The sequence below is a fragment of the Rhinolophus ferrumequinum genome, chromosome 18 (genome assembly GCF_004115265.2).
Source record: "Rhinolophus ferrumequinum isolate MPI-CBG mRhiFer1 chromosome 18, mRhiFer1_v1.p, whole genome shotgun sequence".
NCBI classification, from domain to species: Eukaryota; Metazoa; Chordata; class Mammalia; order Chiroptera; family Rhinolophidae; genus Rhinolophus; species Rhinolophus ferrumequinum.
Window position 1 is genome coordinate 3561621 of NC_046301.1, and position 27782 is coordinate 3589402.

The window sequence follows — 27782 nt, forward strand, 5'->3', positions numbered from 1 at the left end:
TTTCTCCCTTTTTGTGAGTCAGGGAGGCTGGAGGACTGGAGTTAACTAAGGGCCTTTCCCTTAGATCACCTAAGGGTTTCGTGATCTCCCTGGAAGGGCAGACTTTTGTTTAGGAGAATACTCTGGGCATATTTCAAAATGATGACCTTCTCCTCTCCTTGCCCAACATGCAACCCTCCCCCTGCCCCCCATAACTCCTCGAACAGGGAGTTTTTCTATGATATTTGCTTGTGGGAACCAGTTGGAGTTCTGGAGATAATAAGTAAGTCCCATGAAAATGTGGCGGCTCTTCTAAGACTGGGTCCTCGGAGTTTTGAAAACTCAAGCTAGTCCGTACTCGGTCTCGGGCAGTTTACCTAAGGTCTTGGTTCCGTGTCTGGACCAGTGGCTGGCTGCAGAGGCCCCTGCTTCTGGTAAGCTGACCACAGCCGTGAGGCTCTGTGTCCGCCTGTCTCTAGAGTTGAGGTGCTGGGTTGCCCAGGGGCCTCAATTCTCCGATGCTTCTAAGGGAGGTCATTGATTTGCACTTTGTATAGCTTTTCCCTTGTGACGATGAGAGTGACAGCTTCCCAGCTCTTTACACATCAGAAGCTGGAACTGAGTGGGTCCTTGCTTTCTTGGAAAACTCTTCCCAATGTCATGGAATCTTCTCATCTCCCAGGGCCTCCCCTGGGAGCTGCATCCCGGCTCTGCTCCAGACTCCTTGCTCGCCAGTCTCCCCCGCAGCTGTCGTCTCAGCACTTGGTGCGTCCTTCCTTGCTTCCCTGGATTCATTCCAACATATTTTCTGGTTTACATCTTCATTTTGCTACAGTTTATTCTCACAGCTCCTTGATGAAAGGAATAGGGGAAATAAATTTTCTGAGTCTCTCTAAAAATGTCTTCCAGCACCCAATGTTTCAGATGACAAATTTGATACCAGTATGATTTGTTCTGAAAGTTTACATTGCTATGTCTCATCTCCCTTTTTTTACCCACTGGAATGGGCACTAAGTATATTCTTTCGTCTAGAGGTTTATGTACTTGACCATTGAGATATTCCCTTGAATTATTGCTTTGATAATTTTATTTCTGTTTTTCTGGAAGTTTCCTTCTGTGATTTATCTTATTCTGATTTTGGACTGTCTGAATTCTCTGTTGTTTTTAAATCTAGATTACCTCCCTCCCACCCCATTGTTTTTTTCCATTTTACTTTACTTTTGTAGGAAAATCTGAATTTTATCTTCCAAACATTCTACCAAATTTTTAAATTTTAGTAATCATAATTGAAAATTTTAAGAACTGGTGCATTTCTGGTTCCCTAGTCAGTCCTTTTTCATAATAACATGTTTGCTTTGTTGATGTAATATCTTTTACAAACTCTTTTGTGCTTTTTGAAAGAAATTTTGTTTGTTTAAATTAGGTTCTGTTCTATAAATATTATAAATCCTTTAAAGTTATATGTTCTGGGGAATTTTGCTTATTTATTTATTTATTGAAGTATAATTGGCACTCAACATTACATTAGTTTTAGGTATATAACATAATAATTGGATATTTGTAGATATTGCTAAATGATCACCACAGTAAGTTAACATCCGTCACCAGACATAGTTACCAAATTTTTTCTTGCGGTGAGAACTTTTAAGATTTACTCTCTTAGCAACTTTCAAATATATTATACAGTATTATTAACTGTAGTCACCATGCTGTACATCACATCCCGAGGACTTACTTACCTTATAACTGGAAGGTGGTACCTTCTGACCACTTTCACCCATTTCACCCACACTCCCTCTCCCCCTGCCTCTCTCAAGACACCAGTCTGATTTTTAGTCTTGGTCTTTCACTTCCATGCTGAAGCTTTCCCCAAATAGTTGGTATTCCCTGGTTATCAATTCATAAATTGTGATAAAACAATGAAACGTGCCGATTCATTGGAGTACTCTTATGGAGCTGCGCGGTTGCAAGCGGCAGAATGTAGCTTGTTTAATAAAGGGATTTATTGTAACATATTATTGGGTTACAGAAATATTGGAAGGGCTGAAGAAGTAAGTTCCAGTCTGAGCAATCATTCATATCATTCATATTCTATCCATATCATAAGAAGTTTTTCCATAGACAGGCTTTGCTTTGGGGGTACAGATGGACAGGCAGGGAAGCTGGTGTTAAACTGAGAAACCCCTAAATTATAGTTGACAGTTTTAGCAAATAAAAATATGGGACATGCAATTGAATTTTAGAGAAACAGTAAATAAAATAACATTTTAGTGTAAGTATTTCACTTACAACCCAACCCTAAATGCCACGAGGAGACTGTATGTGTTCCGAGCCAGTTTATTTGAGAGGAACACTCTAACTCTTTGCCTGGGCGCAGAAACCTGACTTTTGTATCCATGATACGTATGTATGTGCATGTGGAGGAGAGGGGTAGAGTTGGGAGTTGACTGTTCCGTATATACAAATTTTCAGCCAATCTGCTTATTTTCAGTCCCGCCTTTTCCTAGTACCATGTGTCTCTGTGGTTCTGCGACCTCACTCGGCTCCCAGCTCAGCTGAGCCCCGCGCTGCGTCTTGTAGTCCGGGGCTTCTGAACGGTCGTGTACAGTTGGTTACGCCCTAGGCCCTTACGTGCCCTCATTCACGCAGACTCACCCAGAGCAGCTTCCAGTCCTGTAAGCTCCGTTCACGGGAAGTGCCCTCTGCAGTGGTCCCATTTTTATCTCTCGTACCGTATTTTTACTCTACCTTTTCTGTTTAGTGATGTTTAGGTACACAATGCTTGCCATTGTGTTACAGTTGCCACACGTGCTTAAAGTACAGCAACAGGCTGCACAGGTGTGTCACCTAAGTGCAATAGGCTATACCACACAGCCCAGGTGTGCTGGGGGCTGTGCCGTCTGGGTGTGTGTGGGTGCACTCTGTGATGGTCACACAACAACGAAGTCACCTAACGGTGCATTTCTCAGAGCGTATCCCAGTCATTAAGTGACACGTGACTGTTTTCCTTTTTAATTCGTGTAATAATGTAGTTAGAAGACGTTATTGGCAGCCTCCTGAACTTCACATTCTTTATTTTATTGTGGCAGCCACTCGGTCTGTTGAAGCATTGACTCCAAAAGGCACATTCTAGGTGGTTGGTCACAGTTGATCATTTCAATCACGATGTTGGCAGTGCATGGCTGGGATTTCCCTGGGTCCCGCCATTCGGTTTTAACAGGAGACTTTCTCTATTGCATCCTATTTAGATCAGATAGCCAATCACAGATTGCCATTTCTTTGATACTCTCATGGAGACGCACAGTTGCAAGGGGCAGGATGTAGTTTGTTTAATAAAGGGATTTATTACAACGTATTATTGGGTTACAGAAATGTTGGAAGGGCTGAAGAAGTAAGTTCCAGGCTGAGCGATCAGAAATGATCCGCAGGCCACAGAAGAGAGCTGGTTGGCAGCCAGCGCAGTGTGTGTCCCTGCTGACAGGAGGAGGCCGCCTGCCAGCTGGGAAGCTGTCCCTATGGCTGCTGCTCCAGGCCAGGCTGCAGTGGCTGTGCCCCACACCCGCAGACAGCGGCTTCATTCCGTGCATCTCTTCTCACTGCCTCTGTTCCAAAGTCGAGTTTCACAGGCACGGAAAGACATGCATCAGTTGGTGGAAACTAAGTGGTACAGGAGCTCCCTGTGCAAGTTCCTCTGGGAAATGTAGTTTTTATCTTTCCGGTCTCCACACTACATGAGAGGAAGATCCAAATAGAGGCTGAGAGTCAGTCCGTCTACTCTGTTCTTCATTTGATTCTTACTCGCTACATTCTGTGCTCTTTTTTGTTTTTGTATCCGTGTTTAGTTTCTGTCCCGGCTATCACTCTGTTTTCAATGTGCAGGTTGTTGACTCCCAAGACTGTGTGGAGAGAAACAGGGAACATGATGCAGGGCGGCTGCCAGCACCAGCCGTTCCTCACATACGAGTCGCAGTGTCTTCTCCTGGGCACACTGGCCTCCACTTGGACAGATAGACGGTGAAGCGCTGTGTATCTGTGGCTCTCCAAATTGTGCCATTGGGTTTATTTAATTCTCTTATGAACTGACTCTGGTTTCTACTGTAAACACGATTGTACTTTTTGCCTCACCCGCTCTCCAACTGCTCAGTTAGGAAGCTTTGTCTCCGGAACTAAAGGTGGCAGGTACAAATGGTTTCTCCTTTGGTCCTTCGTCTACGATTCAGTGTGGGTGGAACTGGGCCCCTGTGGAACTCACTGATGCAAGTAAACCATGGTTGCAGCGGCTTCCTGGGCTCATGTGGCTTATGTTTCATAGCTCAGTCCCACGCAGGTCTGGAGAGGGAGATGTCAGTTTGTGGCACCGTCCCGGGTTTGGCAGATGGATATCACAACAATGTTTTGGGATTTTGACTGTTCCTAATTTTATTAGAGTTTTCTTGTCTACTTTTTGTTCTTTTGTAGGCTCAGCTCATATAGTATAATAAAAACAGCTTTATCTTGACATATTTTCCCAGAAGTATGGAAATAGGAAAGTGATTGAAAGGAATGTTTTAGATATTTTTCTCTCTCAGAGTAGTTACAATAAAACCAAAGTCGAGTGCCTTTTTACTCATGTGGCTTTTAATTCTGCACATCAGTGGGACTCAACAATAACCACATAAGAAAATGACTTTAATAAATTTCAGTGGATGATGATCTAGTTTGGGATCTAACTAGTGCAAGTGACGACTTATACGCCACATTGTTTATTAAATGTGATAAGTATTGCCTTTCCCCCGAATAATCCTGCTGACGACGCTTCTCAACTGGGGACCCACTGACAGCTAGGATGAAGCTTAGCCTCTTTCTCGAACAATCTTCCCTCCAAAGCTCCCTGGATTCTTGGATGCTTGATAAACTCCACAGTATATTAAGAGTAAATGGCTTTTCTAGGGCTGTGGAGAGGAAATGTGGGTATTGGGATGGGGAAAACTAGTGATATTTAGGACATAAATGGAAATGTCACTGTGTCCTGGCACTGTTGGCTTTGCATATTATGATTTTAGTTATTTATACCTTGCTTTGTTTTAAGAAGGATTTCAGGCAACTTACAAAAATATACAAAATTAAAAAGTGAGGAAATTGAGGTAAAGGGAAAATATTACAAAAAAACACAGGATGAAGCAAGGGGTGAAAGAATTTACCAAATGCTTACTGCAAGATTCTGTCTAATTGCTAAAAGTGGCTGGCTATTTGCTTCGGAGTTTTCTAGCAGCCAGTTGAAGAGGGAAATGCAATTAGTTACAAGATTCATAAACTCATTAAGCTATAAACAAGGCCACTGCTCAGGAGATGAATATAATATTCCTGATACGAAAATACCAGGTTAAAATGTAATGACTTGTTTCCTTAACAACTTTCATAGGGTAAATGAAACAACAGATATCACAGAGGAATTTTTTCATAACTTCCCTTAAAAGAGTTCATGGCACAACACCAAAAAGGAATTCATTTAAAATTTATTCTAGCAGAGGCTAGAATATTACAATTCAAGTGGTGCAATACTACTGGTTTGTAGAATTTAAGTATTCAGAGAAATGTTTTCATTGCAAAAATTGTATTTCTTTCAAATTTAATAATTATTTTAAATTTAAATATGATTACATGTGTGTAAAAATTCAAGTAATAAGAAGCAGTAAAGTAAAAAAGAAAATAAAACCCTCTTCTACTCTCCAGGGGTATTCATGTTAAACACTTGGATTTTGTCCTACATGTAACAAATGTATCTATGTATTTGTGTGTGTGTGTGTGCACTTACACACTTACTCACACATGCCAGTAGATTTCCATGCTGGTGTCCACCACTCAGATTCAGAGCTATCATTTTTTAATATTATGCTTTGATGAAGGGTCCAGCTGTTGGTCCACATGGACTAATGGAATAATTTTGTTTGGGCAGAGTGCCCTTCATGCTGCCAGGTGGAGAAGCCGGGAGCAGAAGTGTCCTAATGGGCACCTGCGGGTATATTTGCTCAGGTACGCGCAGTGGAGCAGTCACGCAGGACAAGCTCGGGATCTCTGCCTCCCGCCACTCATTCCTCTCCAGCCAGGCCGCAGACTTCACATACTCCCCTCCAGGCAAGAGAAGTGTGAGTGAAACTCAAGGAGAAAAGAAAAGCTCTTTGGTTTTTGCAAATGCCCTGGTGACAGAGACAGCCCGGTCCAAAAGATCGCTGGGCATGTGAGAGAGAGGTCACAACGTCACCCAAAGGAAACAGGCTTAATGGAAATACCAGTGCAGGGACTTAGAATATCACGTTTGTCCTAAGAGTTACAAACAAAGCTATCACGATCAAGGAATATGACTCGGGATGTACGAAACAAGACTACAGAGTAACAATAAAGCTATATGTCAATTATATCTCTATTAAAATGAGGTAATAATGGCAAAACCTAGAGAATGTGAATATAAGAAATATGGCATAATTATTAACATTAAAATCTCACTGCATTTCCAGAAGAACAGCACAAAAACGGTTGAAAGATATTAATGAGCTTGAAATGGAGAAATGACATAAAATGGCACTCCGGAAAAAAGATAAAGAAGCAAAAATAGAAGAGAAGAGGTGAAACATGGGTGATAGCATTACACGTTCCAACATCTACCAAAATGAGTGCCAGATGGGGAAAATGGAGAGAAAGGAAGGGAAGGAAGAGAGGGAATTTCCAGATGTGAAGATATGGTCCCTCAGATAAAGGAACCGCCCAATCCTGAGTGGGATGTATTCACACACACGCACTCTCGGCCACATGGTAGAGATTTTAGAACATGAAGGATGAGGAGGAAAGCCCTAAAAGCCTCTATAAAGAAAACAGATTATTTACAAAGGAATGAGAGTCTGATCCAAATCTTCGTAGCAGGCAGCATCAGGTTGCACAGGCTGACAAAGCCAAAGATGAAGCATGGGGATTGCAAAAAAAAGACATTAAAGGTAAAAATAAGTACATATTAAATTCTAAGGGTAAATATTTTTAAAGGAAAAGAGCAGGAAAATAAAAGTTAAACAGGTAAACAGTTCAGTAGCAGCTTACTAAAGTAAGGATAGAAAGATAACAATGATATAAATCAAAGGGAAAAGTCATACAAAGGTAGCAGTGAAACAATTTTGAGTTAAAGGAATTAACACAAAACAAAACTGAATCCATTTTTCTGGATAGAAAATACCTTCCACCAGGAAAAGAAAAAAGAAAGGAAAGAAAGGAAGGGGAGAGAGGAAGGGAAAGGACAGACAGAGAGACGGATGATTGTGGAAACTTGTGTCTTAACAAAATCTCGAGGTGGCTCTCCTGTTAGCTTTTCATGAGGGACCCGGGAGGCCGACTCCAATATGACACCCCTAAACTCCAGCCTCTCCCATTCAGCCTGCAGGCGAGAAGGCCTAGGCACTCTCGGGCGGCCATACTCACAATCTCAGGGGGAGTGGTTTTTATTTCAAACAGGCGATCGTCGGGTGTGGTGTTCTTGGGTGGCCATGCAGCTGTTCACTGATCACCTCTATACACTTTCCACACGATTGGAGTATTGGAGTATTGTAAGAAGTTGGAGAAAATCACAGATACCTGTAAGACGTACAGGCTGTTGAGTAATCCAGAACAGAGGGTATCATTTCAGCAATGAGCATGACAGCATTTTAGTTGGAGTTGTCTCTAAAGCAAACACTTTAAAAATAGTTTAACACTTTTTCACATATGAAAAAAATTGAAGAGAGGAAAGGAAGCATTGGGAAATATCTCTTTATGGTTCAAATCAGTTTAATCTCTGTAGATATTTAGTGCCACTTTTTCCATCATTGATCTTTATACTTGGAGACAACATTCTTGAACGTGTGATTACAATAGTAAGCAAGTGTTTCTGTGAAATTCAGTAAACAACTGAAACCCCTTTCTGTGCTTCTCTGAGACTCTGCTTCGTTTGTCTTAGGAGCTGCACAAAATACCAGATGAGAGAATACTGCACATAAACCACTCGTTCTAGACTTGAATGACATAATACTAAACAGATAAACTGTTAGTAAAATTTGTCATAAGCGGGGCAAACTTAATGAAATGACGTCTCCAATTTCAAATGGCCTTTGATCTGTGGTGTGAGCATACTACGTGCAGCTTCCACCTGGTAGGCTCATGTTCTATGGTCTTTTGTACTTTCAGCAGCAAATGCTATTATATCTACTTTCCTGTAGCTCTCCCCTCCTGTTAATGGAGTGGGAAATGAAATGTGCTTTCTTAGCTTCCCCTGGGCTTTAAGGAAAGTTAGACCATGACTAGGCAACCAGCAATGGAAAACAACACGAAATGAATGGCAAATTCTCGCAAATTGAGTCCTTCCTTAAGGTCAACTACAGCATATCCACTGCCCTGCAGCTAATAATAATAGAACAAGAAATAAACATTTGATTTGATTGCTCTCTACTCCTTCCTCTGCCTCGACACCACAAGCTGCAGGTCCCTGGGAGACAGGCAGCTGTCAGTGTTAATCCTGTTTAGGAGATGCAGACATACGCTGACTTACTTCACTGTGAGTTCCTGAAGATACACTATCCTGTAGGCTCGAGTCCGCAGCAGAGAATGATGCCTGACTTGTGCTGGTTGCACCAGGACATCATGATACCGCTTCACATGTGTTGGTGGTACACCTGCAAACAGGTCCGCCAGCATGAACACAAACTCTGGACCCGCCCACAACAGCTCTGCGGGACCTCTTCCCTCTGGTTGTTGCAGGTAGAGCTTTTTAGAGGGTACATGAGCCCGTACTCATTTTATCACCGGGGCATTGAAACATCTTGATTTTCAAGTGTTGCAAGAAACCAGAAAGATTTCTATGAGAAACAGTTAACAATATGGGCCTTGAAGGTATCCATTTGGAACATGCTGTTCTTACTATTTTATCTGTAACATTGTTTTGTTTGGAGAATTCATGAGCAAAACAATTTTTCAGTAGAATTAAAGGTCCATGAGAGGCAACGTAGTGAGTGAAAAAAAGCTGGGAGACATTTAGAATCAACCAATATTTACCAAATTGTCTGTTATTTGGCAAACCTTTGCTAAGCTTCTGCTGTCCCGAAGTGAATAAGGCAGATATAGTCCCTTGTCCTTATTCAGTTGACATTTTAGAGGAGATGGTAGGCAGAATACTACCGTGTTTCCCCGAAAATAAGACCGGGTCTTATATTGATTTATATTCCAAAAGGTGCATTAGGGCATATTTTCAGGGAGGTCTTATTTTGTCATGTACAACAATCTACATTCATTCAAATACAGTCATCTTGTCTCCTTCTGGAACATCGTCATAACGTACTAAATGCACCCATCTGGCTGACGATCTTAACTGGGGTTTATTTTCGGGGTAGGTCTTATTTTCAGGGAAACACGCTAACCAATTAAAGGAACAGCCGAGGAAGCCAGGGCACCGACGACGAGGGAACGCAGACCGAGGTCACAGGAGAGTCTCCCCCCTGGAGGGGAGTGTTCCAGCCCTAGGCGTGTGCGGTGGGAAAGTGTGTGCGTGATAATCTGGGCTTGCATAGCAACACAGGGACCTGTGAGCCTAAGGAGGCAAGTTCCTTTCTCCCAGGACGGTCAGTTTCCCTTGGTCAAATCAGAAGAACAGAAGAACACCTTTGCTGCAAACAGGTGTGAAAGTTAAAGCTCTCCAAGCAAAGCACCCAAGGCATTGTAGACTTTCAGAAAATGCCATTTCCCTTATCTGCCAGCGTTTTACAGCCTTAGGGGTATTCCTTAGAGAAGCCACAGCAGTAACAGCAACAACAAAGCGTTAACACTTGTCAAGGGTAAGTGTCATTTTGTTCTAAGTAGCACTATAGCTAAAAAGCCCTTGTGGGAGATTTAAACAGGATTCAGCTGCACCTCACAACTGTGACGGTCACAGATTACCACCCCGACTTTTTAATCCAAGTGTATTTCAGTGAATGAAAAAAAAAAAGAGAGATGAAATGTAGCAGATCGAGGCCTTTGGTGAGTTTTTGGAAATAGATTCGTGTGTATTTAATCGCCTTTTCAGCATGATTTAATTTAATCTTTTTTACATGAAACAGACTCTTAAACTAGACGGCATGATGCTGCTGTGTCACCACTCGGATTATTTTACTATCTAGAGACATTTTGCGTTTTTAAAAGCCCTGTAAAAACATGTGCCTGTTTATCTGACCTTTTCATAACTCATTCCAGTTGGGTTTTGTCAACCAGTTATAACGCTTGTTTCCTTAACAAGCCAGCAACCTTCCCTTTCTTGGAACAAGAACACTTGATACATTAAGTGATTAGAGCAATTTAAGTCCTAAGCAAACTCTGTTCACTAAGACATGTTCCTCTGAGACCAAACCACGGCCGTGAATGAACCACAATAGAATGATGTCTGGGCTTAGGACCTGTATAACCTCTGTGTTCTGCTGAAAAATAAGTGCTGTACACAAGCCCTGTCTGGACACCCCTTCCCCCGCCACACACATAAACCAGAGCCCATACAGTGGCTGTCATGCTGCGTGAAGGCCTGAGGATGGAAGCCAGCTCTGGAGTCACGGTGGCCTAGACCCCTTGGGCTTGCGCCCGTGCTCATACCAGATCTCTGAGATGTGGAAAAACACATGCTTTTCCCAGATACAGTCCGCCCTGACCTGGAATGTGAATAGCAGGTGACTTACTTTGTCCTGCTGTCACTGAGACCTCCAGTTAGCAGGTCGAGGTTGCTAGGAAGAGTTCATGGCAGGGAGAATGTGTTTCTACTCCTTACAGGTTTTTGGAGAGGCAGAAAGAGCCATTTGGAGCTTGTGATGGTGCTGAGGGAAAGAGAAAAGACGTCTGCCTGATGGCAGGGTGTGGAAACCCAACAGAAAACAAAACGGTGGCATAGGGGAAGTGAAGCAAAGCGAAATTACTCATTATAGGCAAAGCCAGAGTGAGTTATCTGGGTTAAAAATTAAAAAAAAAAAAAGTCCTATCTTAAGAGAATGGGAAAGAAATATTTTGTTGTGTGTGATCATTCCCCGGAATGCAGACATTCTGTCTGAGAATAAGAGCCAGTGAAAGGAGATCCTGTGGGTTGAGTTAAAGATGATTTCTTCTACCGGATACCTGTGAAGAATCTTAATGACTAGGGGAAATGAATTTTACCTTTGCCTTTGTTCAGCCAAATTTATGTCTCCATTTTCTCTTTACTAACGGCTTAAAATACCTTCCCTCTCTGCATTTATTCAAATTCCACAGTTTCCTGTTAAAGCCTTACCTACTCATTAAGTTTATTTTCCTGACTCTTCTCAGTAAGCTGACTTTCCTTGGCTACTCTTTTATTACGGAGCGGGAAATCCTAGCTGAATCCAGAGGGGAAATAGAGTCAGGCTGTTTGTGGAACTGGTTGACTTGTGATTCTTTAAGGGTGTATATACAGGAATTGTTAATCTTTTGTTTTAGGAGTAGAAGGAGGGAAGTGTTTTGTGGCGAAGACCTGAAGTCAATGGGGATGAGATTGAATTTTTCCTCTCCTAGTCTTCAGGGTATCTATGGAGCCCCAGGGGAGACGGAGGTGAAGGCCAGAGGAGGACTGTGACACGTTGGACACAGGCAGCGCTGCTTTAGGGCCCCTTAGGGCACTTACAGCATAGTTAGGGAGAGGACCACCCTAGTTCTGCCTCTGCCTCCCCCCAGCCCAGCCACCAAGCACAGTGTTGCATTGTCACCTGAAGGCTCAGGAGGCCCCTGGGTGGGACTTCTGAGCATGGCAGGTTATGCTCCCACAGATGGCACCAGTGCAGAAGCCGTGGGGTTTACCTAGACGAAGAAGCTGGAGCAGAGGGACATAAGCAGACTGGTCACGGAAACATGCAAGACCCCAAACAAGACTCTCAGAAATATCCCGGGGAGTTTCTGAGATGGAGGAAAATGGAATGTGGGCTGGGGGGGCGGGGGGGCATGAGCAAATATAGCTCGAGAATCCTAACTGGGCATAGATATCAATATGATTTTGTTTCTGCCCGTAGCCTGGCATAGTTCCTTCCACCTATTTCATTGATATCTGTCTTAGATGTTGACCTTAAACAAAGAGACAGATATTGCTCAGCATTTATTTGGGAACAACAAAGAATTACAATTCTGGACATGTGGTCTAATGGCGAACCATGCACAAGTCCGGAGAACAAAGGGGAGGAATGTTATTTTATAGAAGAAAGGGGAATTCCGAGGGGCTGTTGTGCAACAGAGAGTCCATTGGAGAAAACTGGGCGTTGGAAGTGTAGTGGCTTTTCATTGGCTGGGCGAGGAGAAGATGCTGTGTTGTTTTGTTTTCCTGCTGGAAGTAGTAGTAGAGATTAGAGAGAGTCAAAGTGTAAGAGGGATTGAGCCCCCCAGAGATGATTTTGAAGATGAAAGAGCTAAGGCGTATGGGGTGGCCTGTAGACGTTGAGAATGACCCTCAGCTGACAAGCAGCATGGACGTGAGACCTTAATTCTACAACGACACGGAACTGGATTCTGCCAATAATCTAATGAACTGGGAAGTCTTTCATTTTCTTAAAGCATCCTAGAACCCAGCTAGCTGAAACTTGTGGCTGAAACTTCGATTTTGACCTTGTGAAACCAGAACAGAGAAACCAGTGGAACCAACCCAGTCTTCTGACCTACACAACTGCAAATTAACATATTTCTATTTTTTTAAGCTTCTAAATCCACGGTAACTTGTATAGCAGCAACAGAAAACGAATACACTGGTGTCAGCTGGGGTTTCTCTGTCTTCAATACCAAGATAACATTGGCTCGAATCTCCCTTCCTGCATCCTCGCCAAGATTCCTGCGAGCCCCCGGTCACATAGGATAATTACACTCTCCTGACCTTGCTGGCTCTGAGCTCCTGTTTCTACTGAGAGTCCTGTAAAGCACTGTGCCGTTGCTTTGCTTGCCCTTGTCTTCTCCCACTGCCAGGAAAAGAGCGTGCTACCCTGGCCTGCTGGGAAATGAGTGACAGACACATGGAGCGATCCAAGCTGCACCAGCTGAGAGCGCCAAGGTCATTCCAGAGGAGCTGACAGCCGGCCCATCCCCTGATGACTTGTCAGCAAGCCTAGGTAAGATCAGCAGAACGGCCTGATCAGCCCATTTGTGCACGCAGTACACACTCATGTACGGCACGTCGGTTTGGGGATCATCTGTGATGCCTCATCATGGTAACTCCCATTGACCTGAAGGGAACTGTGTGCTCCCTTAACACTACTAGCCTTTTCTCTCTTTCTCTTCCTTCTCATGCCTTAGCCCTTCAATCTCTACACCCATTCTAGTGTATTTTCTCTCTCTTATTTCTATTGATACTAAGTTCTTAGTTTTTAAATAATAGCTTCTTTCAGCAGTCTGTTTATCAGAGGCAAACTCTGTGTGTGATCGTCATCTGGGGAATTAGACAAGAGGACTCTTTCAGAAAGAGTGAATCGTAGCAGGGCCTTCATTCCGAGGAAGTCCTGAAAGATGTCCCTTGGAGTTTGGGTGACCAGAGAATGGTCAGGGTACCAGACAGTCTCCAAAAAGAGAGGAGTAATGTCTCCAGTCAGGATTTCTTAGGTTAGAGAACATCGTTCAAGTTCAAGGGTATGCAGGGGGCCCCACACTTGTCCTCTGACATCCAGTTCGAAACAACCTTGTATTGTTATTTTAAATACACGTGTCTCATATCCTCAACAAGATTGTAAACCCTTTGAATGTAGACTTTGTTTCCTGTGGTTTTTTTTTTTTTTGATCATAGTATGCGGCCCAAAGTGTCCTGCATATAGTGGGCTCTTAAATAGTTGTTGTAATAATGATGAAGAAGAAAAATAAGAGGCTGAAGGAAGAAGAGAGATTATGTGAAGAATCTCAAATTAGTTTCAGCCTCTCTTAATTTTTAAAATCTTAATCTGGGAAGATACACTCCAGACTTCAAATGGAATAAATTCAAATAAAATTTCTTTTAAAAATCATTCTTAGAAAAGAGAAATAAGTGTGGAATATACAAATCAAAATGAATAATAGGTTGCAAACTGGAGACTGTGAAGCTACCAAAGTCAAGAAGTGCAAATCCAACAGCTACCTACTGATTACAAAAGTCATTGAAAATTACAATTCGTTGGAATAAACACTGGCTCCCTATGCCTAAGACAGAAATCTTGCTGGAAGGCAGCTGTTGATGTGAAAATCATTGCTTAATGTTGAATTTGCTTTTAATAACGCCTTGGCAAAATCCTACTAGCAATTATAACACAAAGCAAAATATACTGCAACAGCATGTGTGAAAATATCAAGTCTGAAAGTCATTTTATTTAGAACAGTCATCCTTTGCCTTATACTTGGAAATTTGATTCCTATGTTCATTTAGAATTTACATTATTTCTCCAGAGTGTTAATAAAGATTAGCTGTAGATTCATAGAATCTTACTTTTAAAAATAACTTTTTTTTTTAAATACAAAGTACTATATATATAGTAGCAGTCCACATGGACTGTTCTAAACACCCATGCACAACAGTTTGTCATTTGCCATTTTCAGATGATTAGCGTAACAGCCTGACCTTAATATAATGGCCTTTGAACCCACAAAAAAAATAATATTTGGTTGGGTGTCCAAATAGCTGTTGAAGAGTAATCAACAAGAGATAAAGAAGAGGGATGCACTGTGGCCTTGAAACTCTCGATCTTGTCATCTTAGCCCCTAGTCCTCGTGTGCGATTCTTGTGATACCAAGTACACAGACTTGACATGGCTGCAAATCGGTCGCTACTCTCTTCACTGGGGGGTAGAATTCAGTTCCTCTCGACTGGAATCTGGCCTGGCTTTAGTGACTTGCTTGACTAATAGAACATGGTGGAAAACGCTGTCTGGGACTTTGGAGGCTACGTCCTAAGAAGCCTTGTGGCTTTTACCTGGGCTACCAGAACATTCTTCAGACGCTCTGAGTGGCCACATACCCTGAGCCTGCCATGCTGGAGAGATGCTCCAGCCAGCAGTCCCAGCTAGCCCCAGCTTCCTGCCATAGCTTCCAGGATTCCAGACATGTGAACGAAGCTGTGTTGGGCTCCCCAAAGCAGACTATTAGCCAGTGATTATCGCCGAGTAGCCTAAGTCAGTGCCATGAGGATTCACCCAGCCGAAGTTGACCTGATTGCTTGGTCCATAAAACTGACAGTTACATTAACATGTTTTGTTTCTGAGTCAACAAGTTTTGGGGCTGTATGTCAGTTATCTATTCCCAAATAGCAAATCACTACCACGCATGACTTAAACCGTAACCACCATTATCTGTCCGTGTCTGTATGGCTTGGGAAATTGGACGGGGCAGAGCAGGCCTGGCTTGTCTCTACTGTGACCCCAGTATCTGAAAGCTGGGGGTGACCTGATGGCTGAGGGCTTGAGTCGTAGGTAGACATCTTCCCTTCCATCTCTGGATGTTAGCTAGGACCTCATCTGGACTGTTGGCTGTCACACCATGTGACTTTGTGTCATTTCCATATAGTCTCTTTACATGGCACGTTGGGGCTTCCTCAGGGCTTGGCACCCAGTTTCAAGAGAGTTAGGTGAATGTTGCCTCTTATGATTGAGTCTCGGAAGTCACATGTGTCCTTTCTAATGTGGTCTCAAGACACCTGGATTATGAGAGGTAAGGTAAGTCTCAGGCGACAAGTCCCATGGCCTTTTGGCTGGGGCTGAGAGGTTTCCTGGAACACAAGACTTTCAGTACTAAAGCTGGAAAAGTTCTGGGCAAGCCAGAGTGAGCTGGTTACCCTACGAAACCCCGGGTTCTGGAGGAGTCTCAAGTCACACTGCATGAAGAGCATGTTGGGTGGGAGATAGTGTTGGGACACCTTTGAAAAATAAATTCCCCCACAGGTGTTTTCTTTGTGCAGGAATGTGTAGCCGGAATACCGACTAACGTTGCAAGGGCAACAAGCAATGCATAGGAACGTAACTTCTGCGAGGGCAGGAATGTTTCTTGTTTCTTCATCACTGAGTCTCAGGACCTAGTATGTGGCTGGTACATAGTTAATGGTAATAAATATTTATGGAATGACTGAATGAATAAATGTCAAGTCCTATAACATTCCATTGCATAAAATTCAGCCAATACCTGACTTCACCACAGTTCCCTTGCTTGCTAATAATCAGAGAAGTAATTGTTTAAAATGTTTGTGTAAAATGAAATGGCAGTCTTTCAGGGCAGTAAAAACTAGAAAACTAATCCAAACCAATAAACTTAGAAAATGTCACTTTGCCCTCATGAGACCAGGCTCTGAATTCTCTCTCTTAGGTACATGCCACAGACAGAATTTTAGAAGACTACAGCAGGGTAAGAAGAGGGTGCTCAGGAGTCCTTACATTTGCCTGACATCTAGGGTGTTCTGTTGTGACAGGGCTCTTGGTTAAAAGTCATACACCTCCTCTCATTTAAGTGAATGGTGGTTAGGAACACTGCTTCTGCTTTAGAAAGCCCATCAGGAGAAGAGAGAATAGGCAAATTCTAAAACGAGGACCTACGGCTTTGGTGGAGGAATAGAAATTAGGAAAAGTTAGGAGAGGTAGTCCATGCTTTACATCAGATTCCTTTAAGGACATGACATAGACTATCGTAGAAAATAAAGAGGAACAAAATCACTGGAGGCCATCTTGGCGGCTGGCTATACTCTGTGTTCCCTGTAATGAAAGATGAGGAAGTGTACTCATGGTAGCCAGAAGACAGGATGGCCCAGTGATTGTCACCTCCTGGCATTCACAGCCTTACCTAGATCTTCCCCTCACTGGATAAGGCTGGCCTGTGTGACCCGCAGACACTGTGAGAGGTAAGAAATGTTTGTTGTTTTCAGCAGCTAGTTTTTGAGGTAATTTGTTGTGTAGAAATAGATAACTGATTCACGTGCCTACACCAATTCCCACTTTCTTATCTGCTTCCAAATGTTTATTACCAATTTTGATATTAATATTTTAACATCACCAGGATATGTAGTCTTGTATTTCATTTTTGACCATAATACCCATTTTTTTCAGTCTTAACTCTGTATTTTGATGGAAATATAAAAAATTCAGAGCTCACAAACAGTCCTTGTAACAATGGATTTTTCCCTTTTGAGTACTTAAGTTTTGATTTATATTTAGTTGGCTGGATTTCATCAAGTAGCCTTTTTTAAAAAAATTTTTTAAAATGGGTCATATGTATTCTACTCCCAGCTATACAATAGCGTGAGGCCATCTAACATTTGCTAACTTGCTTAGGACTTGCTTTTTCTGTTTGGATATCCATACTTCCTTTTTTAGTGCATGAAATTTAGTGACTTCACCTGACATATTGCAGTGGTAGCCATCAGTTCTTCCTGGGATACGATGTGTCCATTTCTTCTATTACGTGATGGCATATCATCCCGTTCCAGCTTTTCAGTTTTGTCTTCTGGACATCAGGGTTTCCACATCAGCGGACGTTCAAGGCGATGGAGGAGTGGTACAGGCAGGTCTTGGAGCCAGACCGCTGCACTGATATATTGGCTGGCTGCTGAGTAGCTGGAAGATCTTGTCTGAGTATTTTAATCATTTTTGGGGATGTGTATTAGTTTCTAATCTAAAAATGAAGATACTAATATTACCCATGTTTTGAAAGTTTTGTAAAGATTAAATAATCCATGTCAGACATTTATAAGAAAGGGAAGCCAGGGTTTTCTTGTGTTTACCCTGTTTGATGTTCATTGAGCCTCATTGAGTATCTGTAAATTTCTTTGTTTCATTAAATTTGGGATATTTTCAGAACTTATTTATGCAGATAATATTTTGTTCCATTCTTTCCTTTCCTTCTGGGATTCCAATTACATATATGTTAGATCATTTGATATTTCACAGGTCCCTGAGTGTCTGTTCTGTTTTGACATCTCTCTGTTCATATTTGATAGTTACTGTTGATCTATATTTAAGTTTACTTACTCTTTCCTCCATCATATCTGTCGTTTAGGCTTGGGTTGTTAAATCTGCCCTGTGACATTTTCAGTTTAACCATGGTATATTTTAGTCCTAAAGTTTTCATTTTGTTAGTTTTAACTTCTTTGTCTCTTTGTGCCACACATGCATGGTTCAGGGGCCGGTGAAAGACGTGGGTAGACAGCATTTGGGATCCAATCTCCAAACAGCTCTTTTCCTTTCAGGGTTTTCTTCAGCATCTATGGTTTACATGAGAAAGACTAATGTTTCCACTGGCTCCTGTCCTGTGTGTGCCATGCCAACAACCATTAGCCTCTCTCTAACACCATGAAAATGGGAATTTCCTCGCTATAGCTCCTCTCTTCTCCTGCAAATGGTGACACAGCATAAGTGTCTGTTCACTGTTGGTTCTCCAGTGCCTGTAGGTAATTGCTATCTGTAGCATGTCTGAATTTTACAGTTATTTTTGGGGCCGGGGGTGGGGGGTTCCCTGGTGTAGGGAATTACTCTGTCAATTCCAGAATCAGAAATCCCTCCCCCCCTTATTTTTAAATTTGTTCTTTTAACTTGGTGAGTCAAAGTACTAGATCAGTGCTTTTTCACTCAACCATCTCTAACTAGAAGTTCTTCCAATTTGATTTATTTTAATAAGGGACCAAAACATATCTAATTTACAGCTCTCTCCTTCCTTATAAATCTCTTTATAGCAAACCTAAGCATTAAAAGACAAGGTTGTTTTTGTTGAACCTGTATTTGAAAGCACGATCTTTCCACTATCATGTTTCAAAGCACTTCTCCAGGAACCAGTGAGGAGTTGTGTAATCACACAGAGCTTGGTTACTTGTTAACTAGGTGACATTGGACGAGCTATTTAATCACCGTGTGTCTCAGTTTGTGAATTTGGGACAAATTAAAAAAAAACATACCTACTGTAAAGGACAATGCTGAAGATGAAATGAGGTGATGAATATAAATTCTCTAGAAAAGAGTAGGTAATAAAAAAATGTTGATGGATTTCCTCTTCAGCTCCTTATTTCACATTCTGCTCACTCTTAAATCCTATCTGAACCCTCTATTATTTGTAATCTATCCCATCTTTTTAACAATCTATACCATTTTATTTGTAACTATTTATGGTTATTTGAGACTTTAGTTTATGTTTCCCATTATGTTTTAAGCTACTCAAGGGACAGATTTTATGTATTTGTGTATCTCATCCGTGCTTTGCATAGACTGGAAATACTCAATGAGTATTTGCAGAATTGAATTTGTTTTCTTGAATTGCCATTTCATCCACATTATAGCAGTTTTCTCAAGAGACATTGTAAAACTCAGTATCTGTTCTTAAAATGCATGAAAAACTCATAGTTACATTGACTTTTCCATTTCTTTGATCCCTTTTCAGTGTTTAAAAAATAACTTAAAGATTTGACTTGAACTCTTAAGATTCAAAAGCAAATCATTTTATCCTGAATTCATAATGGTGACTGTCTCTCCCTATTCACTGCAGTGCTGTAGGAGGCTTACCGTCAAGGACTGGAAACGTCAACAGAGCACTTCTTTTTCTTTAAGCAAATGTTTTTGATGTTTGACTGTAAGGTATGACTCTAATGTCATACTGATTTTTTGATTTCACAGATACATTTGAACTTATTCATCCACAGAAATGTTGCCTTACCCCCTTCAATATGTGACAGCTATTGTTTTCGTCAGCAATGCCAAAATGATCCCATTGTGGAATTCTTATTAAAATAATCCATTTGATTATCATCTGTGCACTGAGGCAAAATAAAAGCTTACTGGCATTGTGTGTGACACAGTCATTTCTGAGATCTGTTTTTCCAATTGTTGTGCCCAAACTATTTTTAAATGCTACCTGAGTCTAGTATTGTTTAATATGTTCCTTGGACCTTACATGGTAAAAGTTAAGTTTATGTTTTCAATCCTGTGATTTTTGTTTTTAGTTCTGTTTAATATGAATGGTTTAAATTTGCACCATTCTAACAAGAATACAATATTAAAACCAGAGGGCAAAAACCAAACAAACAAACAAACAAAACAAACCAGAGGGCTTTTTGCTTTACAAATGAAATCAATACAAATAAAATGAGGAGACTGACTTTACATTATTTAAATAGTTTTTCCCCCAAATTTTAATAAATTATGCTTGAAATTAATCAACTCATGTTTGAGAAAATTTTGAGTTATTTAATTTTTGCAGAGATAATATTTAAAACCTTTTTCAATTACAATAGATGAATGTTGTAAATGCAAGTATGCTGTGATTCAATTTTGTAACATTATTTTCTTTAGATCTAATATTTGTTGTTTGAATAAATATCTCCCAAAATAATTCTACTACTCAAAGTGAGGTCTGCAAATGTATAAGTTATCTGCTCTTCTCACTATTTTGAAACAAGATTAATTTGATTTAAAAATGGTGAGTTAAGTTTAATTTGTTGTTCCTCAAAATAGTCTGTCCTTTCTAAAAGATCAGTGGTTATTGATTTCCCCCAAGAACTGTAGATATAAGAGTGAGATTAAATTAATGTTAATAATGAAAATACTGTTCATTTGAAAACAACTGAGATGAGTGACGGCTAGGCTAGGCTGCTGCTTAGATTGGCATCTGAGAGTCCTAGGTATGGGACAATATGAGTAATAAATAACACTATGAACACCTACTATGTGCCAGACACCATTTTATGAGCTTTGCATGCATTAACTCATTCTTCATTGCAACTCTGTGTGGTGGATAAAATGATCAGCATCCCCATTTCATAGATGAAAAAGCAGAGGCAGTCCAGACAGTCTTTCTCTGGAATCCACAAGCTTCACCACCATTCTAAATAGCTGCTGCTAAAAGATAATTATCCAGAAAACTATGAGATTGCTCCCAAACAAAACAAGAAAAAGAAAAGGAAGAAAAGGACATAGTGAAACCAAATGATTCAAAATCACCATCGCTCTGGTTTACAGAGTAAGTCACCAACCGGCATCATTGTGACGTTTTAGCGGCGCTGCAGGGGCAGCAGTAAGAGTGTCATCTTGGCTCATATTGCCATTTCAGGGCAGTGCCCCCCACTTCAAGAGCATTCCCAGAACGCTGGGTGGGGTTTCGCTTATCTTTAAAGTAGCAGAGCTCCCAGAGAGTCTTACAGTAGTCTTTTCTGTTGCTGATTACATTCAAGGCTCTTATTTGTATTTATTTTTTCCTCCAGAAATATTATTTGGGGCCAGAATATATAACTTAAAGAAACATTATTTCAGTTATATCAGCAGGAAAGGATTTTGATTATGAAATGTTCAGCTTCTTGAACTCCCTCTGGATATTATAACTGACAAACAAGAAGCTAACATATTTTTCTAAATATAAAACACCAAACATAGTCATGTATGGAAGAATAATATGATATAATGTGACTATTGAGAAAATTGGGGGCCTAATACAATGAACTCAGTGCACAAGAAAGTAGATAGAAACTGTGTTTTAACTTTTTGATTGTAAAAATATTCCATATGCTTATTTGCATTTTAATTTTCAGATTATAAAATGTTTTGGCAAAGCGATATATTTTTTTAAATTTATAATTCACTTGTCTTCACGAAACATTCAACACTTTCTAAATCAACCTTTAACCTTAAGAAACATTTGAACCCCGTAGGAAGATTATCTTTTTGGTGTAGGAATTTTTTTCATTTTAAATGACTCATTATTTTTGATTAACTGAATTTGATTAAAAAGGTAAAGTTCCCAAGAAGTTGTATAATCTGTAACTTTAGATAATCTTTTAATAACCAGTTTTCTTTCATATACCCTTAACTTAACTTAAATTGCCATATTTTTAAATCTCTTATATGTCATTCAGTCATCATATCAAATCTCTTCAGTAGTTTCTTAGTAAGGATGAACGATGCATTGTGTCATGACTAGTTTTGTTGTTTAGCATAACAACTTGAAAATGAATCTCTGTTCAGGATTTCTTTCCACCTGTTAAGTGGCCCCAGTGGAGATAATAAACCTCTGGATACCAGAGAGATTACTTAGCGAGATGCTGTCTGGGGGCGCTTATTCTCAGTTCTCAGCCCCGTCTTGTGAGAAAGCCTTCTGAGCGCAAACCTTTCTCTGCTTGATGAATGTAGCAATGTAGTTTCTTTTAGAAAGTGGCCACCGAGTCTAGGAATCTAATGTATTTGGTTGCCTATTTGACTTTTCCTTCTGAATATAAGAAAATTCAAGGCAGAGACTCAATTTTTTGGCTGGATCTCTTCAATTTGATGATGCTACCATTAAAACAACAACAATAACAGGTGTGAAATCTGTGTCTTGGGTAGGCTTTATGTTCCTTGACTGCAGGTTGGAAATAATTGTGAAGGTAAATTATTTTCTAATTTTTATAATAAACAATTTAAAAAACTTGCGATTTCATATCCCTACAAAATAACTTTGACTTTATTGAAACCATTTGTTGGTATTAAATACATATACTTTGTAGATCTTTTTTTTTTTTTACATAAATATTGTATATTTTCTGCCTTCCTTTACCTTCCTGTTTAAAGCAGAATCACACTGCTTTTCTTACATGAATTATTTTTCTTTTTTTGATTGAACCACCAGGCAGTACATATTTGGAAACACATAAAATGATCTCAGTCTAAATTTTCTTCTTTGGGGATGTAGAGAGAATTTTCAGGTGAGACTGTCTAAATATTATGCATTAGTTTATGAGCTCAGGCAAGTCATTAAATTTCTCAGTGCTTTATTTGCCTCATCTATGAAATGAAAACTTAGACTAAATTACAAATATTTGCAGTTTTGAAAACTAGTATGTGATTGCCATGAATCAGTGTAAGATTAAAAATTTAAAGCTGAACAGTGGATCTTTAATAATCAGGAAAGAATTATCAAGCACTAAATTTCTGCATGACATTAATTTTTTCCATAAAATTTAAAGAATTAAATCTTTGCCTTGAGCTAGCTTATATTTAAAAAAGAAAAAGTCAAATAGGCAACCAGGTACATTGAAGAAGACATTCTATGTACTATCTTGATTTATTTCTTCATCCAACCTTTTACTTATATCGGTTAGCTAGACCTTGTGCAGGGAATAGAGGATTCAAAGAGAAGTAAAACATGGCCTCCAACTTCTAGTTGATATGTTTAGAAATCACAGCAAAAGTGTGACCATAGAAAGCTAAATAGTAAATTTATAAATTAGGTCTCCACTTACCATTCAGAACTGACATCATCTTCCTTTATTAAGTTAGTGGTTTTCAATGGAAGTGCTAACTTCTTTAGTTTACCTGAGGCATTTTCCAAAGCCATAGTTTTCCTATATTGAAAGCTTGATGAAGGCAGGGACATTTCTCTCTTACTTAAAGTTGCAACGTTAGCACTTAGCACAGCAGCTGACATGGAGAAGACGCTTAATTTGTTTAAGTAAACTTAAGGACATAAACACAGTTGACATTTCTCAGTATGATTTATTTCCTTGTTTAATTTGAAGTATACCCCACATACAGAGAAGTGCACAAAATACTAATATGCAGCTGAATGAGTTACGGCAATGTGAACACCTGTATAACCAGCATCAAGGTCAAGAAAAAGAGCAGCGCCTCCTCTCAACCTTGCTCCCCTCCTCCTTCCAAAAAGCCCACTACCCTGATTCTTACACTTTCCACTGTGGCCCAAAGAGGCTGCTGACCGCACTGCTCAGCTTCTCATCACCTCTGGCAGAATCAGGAGACATTTCACTGGGAAACTCCAGGCTCACCTCTCTGTGTTTCTTTCTTCTCCTGACTCTTGGTCCTTATTATTTAGTCTGCCATAATTGGAAGATCATAATAATATTTGAAATCAAGGCACAGAGGCCATATTGAAACTAATGGCTACTTTTCACAGCAGAACTATAAATAGACATGTTAATGAATGGATTTGCAAGTTAGTCTTTATTCCCATGTACCCATATTTGGTCTTCAGTTTGGATCCTTATAGTTAAATACCTAAATATTGTCCTACATTCGGAATGTGTATACCCAGATGCACACGAAGCAGAGGCAGAAGAATAGGTTTGAAAGTGATGGTTATACTTTTGAGGTGTATTTTGTGTAGAATTAACTTTCTTCGGGCCAAGAAGGCAGCATAGGAGACATGTATTCACTTGTGAATTTAGTTAAGATTCTAATTTTCAGATGATCTTCTCTTTTCATCTAGGTATTCCTAGAAAAACCTTTATCTCATCACACATTCAGCTCAATATATTATATATCATCCTCACCTAGCAAATTAATTTATTATAAAGTTATTGGAATACCAGTTCCTTCATGGAATATTTAAAATATGGTTCAATTTTCCCTGAAAGTTTTCTTTGTTCTGCCTCCCCCGAACCCTTGGCAATCACTGAGCTTTTTAATGTCTCCATAGTTTTGCATTTCTCAGAATGTCATATAGTTAGAATCATACAGTATGTAGGTAGCCCTATAAATCTGGCTTCTTTCACTTAGTAATATGTACTTAAGGTTCCTCTATGTCTTTTCATGGATTGCTAGCTCATTTCTTTTTAGCACTGAATAATATTCTAGTGTCTGGAAGTATCAGAGTTTACTTTTCTATTTTACTGAAAGACTTCTTGGTTGTTTTCAAGTTTTAGCAATTGTGAATAAAGCTGCTGTAAACTTCCTTGTTCGGGTTTTTGTGTGGACATAGAGTTCAACTCATTTGGGTAAATACCAGGGAGTGTGTTGCCGGATTGTATGGTAAGAGTATGTTTAGTTTTGTAAGAAACTGTGAAACTGTCTTCCCAAGTGGCTGCACCATTTTGCACTCCCACCAGCAGTGAGTGAGAGTTCCCATTGCTCCACGTCCTGCCAGCATTTGGTGTCGTCAGTTTTTTTGATTTTTGGCTGTCCTAGTAGGTGTGTAGTGGCATCTCCCTTTTTTTAAAATTTGCATTTCCCTAATGACATGATGTGGAGCACCTTTTTATATGCTTACTTGCCATCTGTGTATTTCCTTTGGTGAGTTGTCTGTTAAGACCTTCTGCCCATTTTTAAAATTAGATCATTCATTTTATTATTATTATTATTATTATTATTATTATTATTATTATTATTGAGTTTTAAGAACGCTTTGTAAATTGTGGATAACACTCCTTTATCAGATGCGTCTTTTGCAAATACTTTTTGCCAGTCTGTGGCTTAGCTTCTCTTGACATTGTCTTTTGCAGAGCAGAAGTTTCCAGTTATAATGAAGTCCCGTTTGTCCATGATTTCTTTCGTAGATCCTGCCTTTGGTGTTGTATTACACATGTCATCGCCGTGCCTGTCACTTAGATTTTCTCCTGGGTTATGCTCCAGGAATTTTATAGTTTTGCATGTTATATTTAGGCCTATGATCCGTATTGATTTAAGTTTTGTGAAGGATGTAAGGTCTGTGTATAGATTCGTTTTTTGCCCTGTGGGTGTCCAGTTGTTCCAGCACCATTTGTTGATAAGACTGTCTTTCCTCCGTGGTTTTGCCTCTGCTCCTTCATCAAAGATCTGTTGACTGTATTTATGTGGGTCTATTTCTGGGCGCTCTGTTCTGTTCCCATTGATCTATTTGTCCATTCTTTTGCCAACATCATACTGTCTTGATAACTATAGCTTTATAGTAAGTCTGGCAGCAGGGTAATGTCAGCCCTCTGACTCTGTTTCATTTACCTAAAAGCCTCCTTCTGGTTGTTCCAACACCTCTACAGCTTTGTTATTTCGGTGGCTTCATGGTGTCTATTCTTTTATCCTTCCTGCTCTTATGAAGCCTGTCCTGAACATCTTATCAGTCGCTTCGATTTCTTTGCTTAACAATCTGTATTGAAATTTGTATTTAATTGCCTTTAGACATTTTTACATGTGGCAAGCTTCTTTGAACACCTTTCACTCCCAAGAGAAAGAAGTGTCAATGAAAGTAAGGAAAATCAACAAGTCTCCCCCATAATATCGGCGTTCCCATATGGCCACCGGCTTACACTAATCACATTTTCCCATCCATTTCACAGCCCTGATCGCTTGTCTCTGCTTGCCCCTACATGGAATATTTTCCTTTCAGACAACCCCTGAATTGTCAATTCTAACTGTAAAAGACTAAGCTCAGACCTAATTTCTCCTTCCACTCCAAACAGGCCAAGGTCTCCCAGCACTGTGCTCCATGCTATTCATTTCTCTCATATTCCATCCACCACACTGAGCTTAATTGCTCAGTAGATTTGTCAGTTTTCTGCAGACAGGGACAGTTTTCTATTAATTTGTATGTCTACTAACAGTCACCCCAGTGTACATAGCAGCTGCTCAATAATGTATGTATGTTGAATGAATGCCTGATTAAAAATACAGCTACTGAAAAGGGATCACATCTGGGTCATCTCTGAATGTCTAATTGTCCCTCAAATTACTTTCTGGTACTAAAAAAGATAAACAAATAGCCTGAGCTTTCAGTGACAAACCTGGAGCTTAGCATAACCTGTCTTGTTTCTCCCAAGTAAGCACAAGTAAGGTGGGACATTTCTTTGTTTCTGTTTCTTTTATGTTTATGTTCCATCAATTCATTTCGAATTCCTCAGTTAGTTTAGAGAAAGTAATTTGAAGTGGGTCATATAATTTTCCATCTATTTTTATACTTTTTTTTATATTTCAACCAAAGAGATTTGCCTACTTTTATGGAATTGAAATAATGATGCAATTGCAAAGCAGAGAGCAAAGTAAAGCAATATTTATTTTGACCATCTACGACGCTAGGCTCTGAACTAGGCACTCTACCCATTATCTCATTCAGTTTTCAGGATCACCTTAAGCAAGAGGTACAATTATCTATCACCATTTTAAGATTTAAAACAGAAACAAAACAAAAACCTGAAGCAGAACTGTGATCCTGTCAGTTTGAGTACTCTCTCCCTTGGAAAAGGAATGCGACCAATGGCAGTCATTATGTTTTGCAAATATGGAATGCTTTTAGAACAATGCAATAATTCTTTGCTATTGCCAGACTGAAATTACCATGAAATGAGATTTCTCACGAGGTCATTTTATTTTGAGTTTCATTCATATATGAGAATGGAATTTATTAAATTTTAAACAATGCAGAAACTAAGAGATTTTAAAAGAATAGAGATGGATGGAGATGGAGAAGAAGAGAGAAAATGTAATTTGTTTCAGGGAGAATAACTAATTGGTCATATAGCACAGTGCCTAATATTCATATATATAGTGTTAGATTTGAGATTTTATAGGGTTAGTGGCTACACACATGTGTATGTGTGCACATATACACATGTGAATGAACTATGTCAGAGGGAGTTTAGTCGTCTCTCTATCTAATTTTTCTGTTCAGCTATTTACCTATCACTGAAATTAGCAAACAGTTGCTTGGTTCATGGTATTGAAAAACCCAATAGGGGATGAAATCACAAGTTGCTGTAACCTCGGATAAATGTTCCAACTCACCCGCCATGAATTTCCTCATTTGTAAATTGAGTGGTTTCATTAGATCCCCTCTGAGAACTTGTCCAACTCAAATACTTTGTGATTTATTTTTTTTAAATGTTCAGTTTTTTCCACATTTTGATATAGTTGTTAATTAACAGGGATATGACTAGTTAGTAGAAAAAAATAGAAGAAGAATCTAGGAAGTACACTAATGTACAAACTGGAAAATTAGTCCTTTAATAGACAACAAACTGTGCAATTTCTTATGAAGTCATTTCCATTTCTTTGATACTTACATCTATTTTAATGGTTCTTTGTTTTTATACTTCTGAACAGATTTCAGTCATATGAAACTTTAGGGATTTTCCCACAGAAGTGTTGCAAATT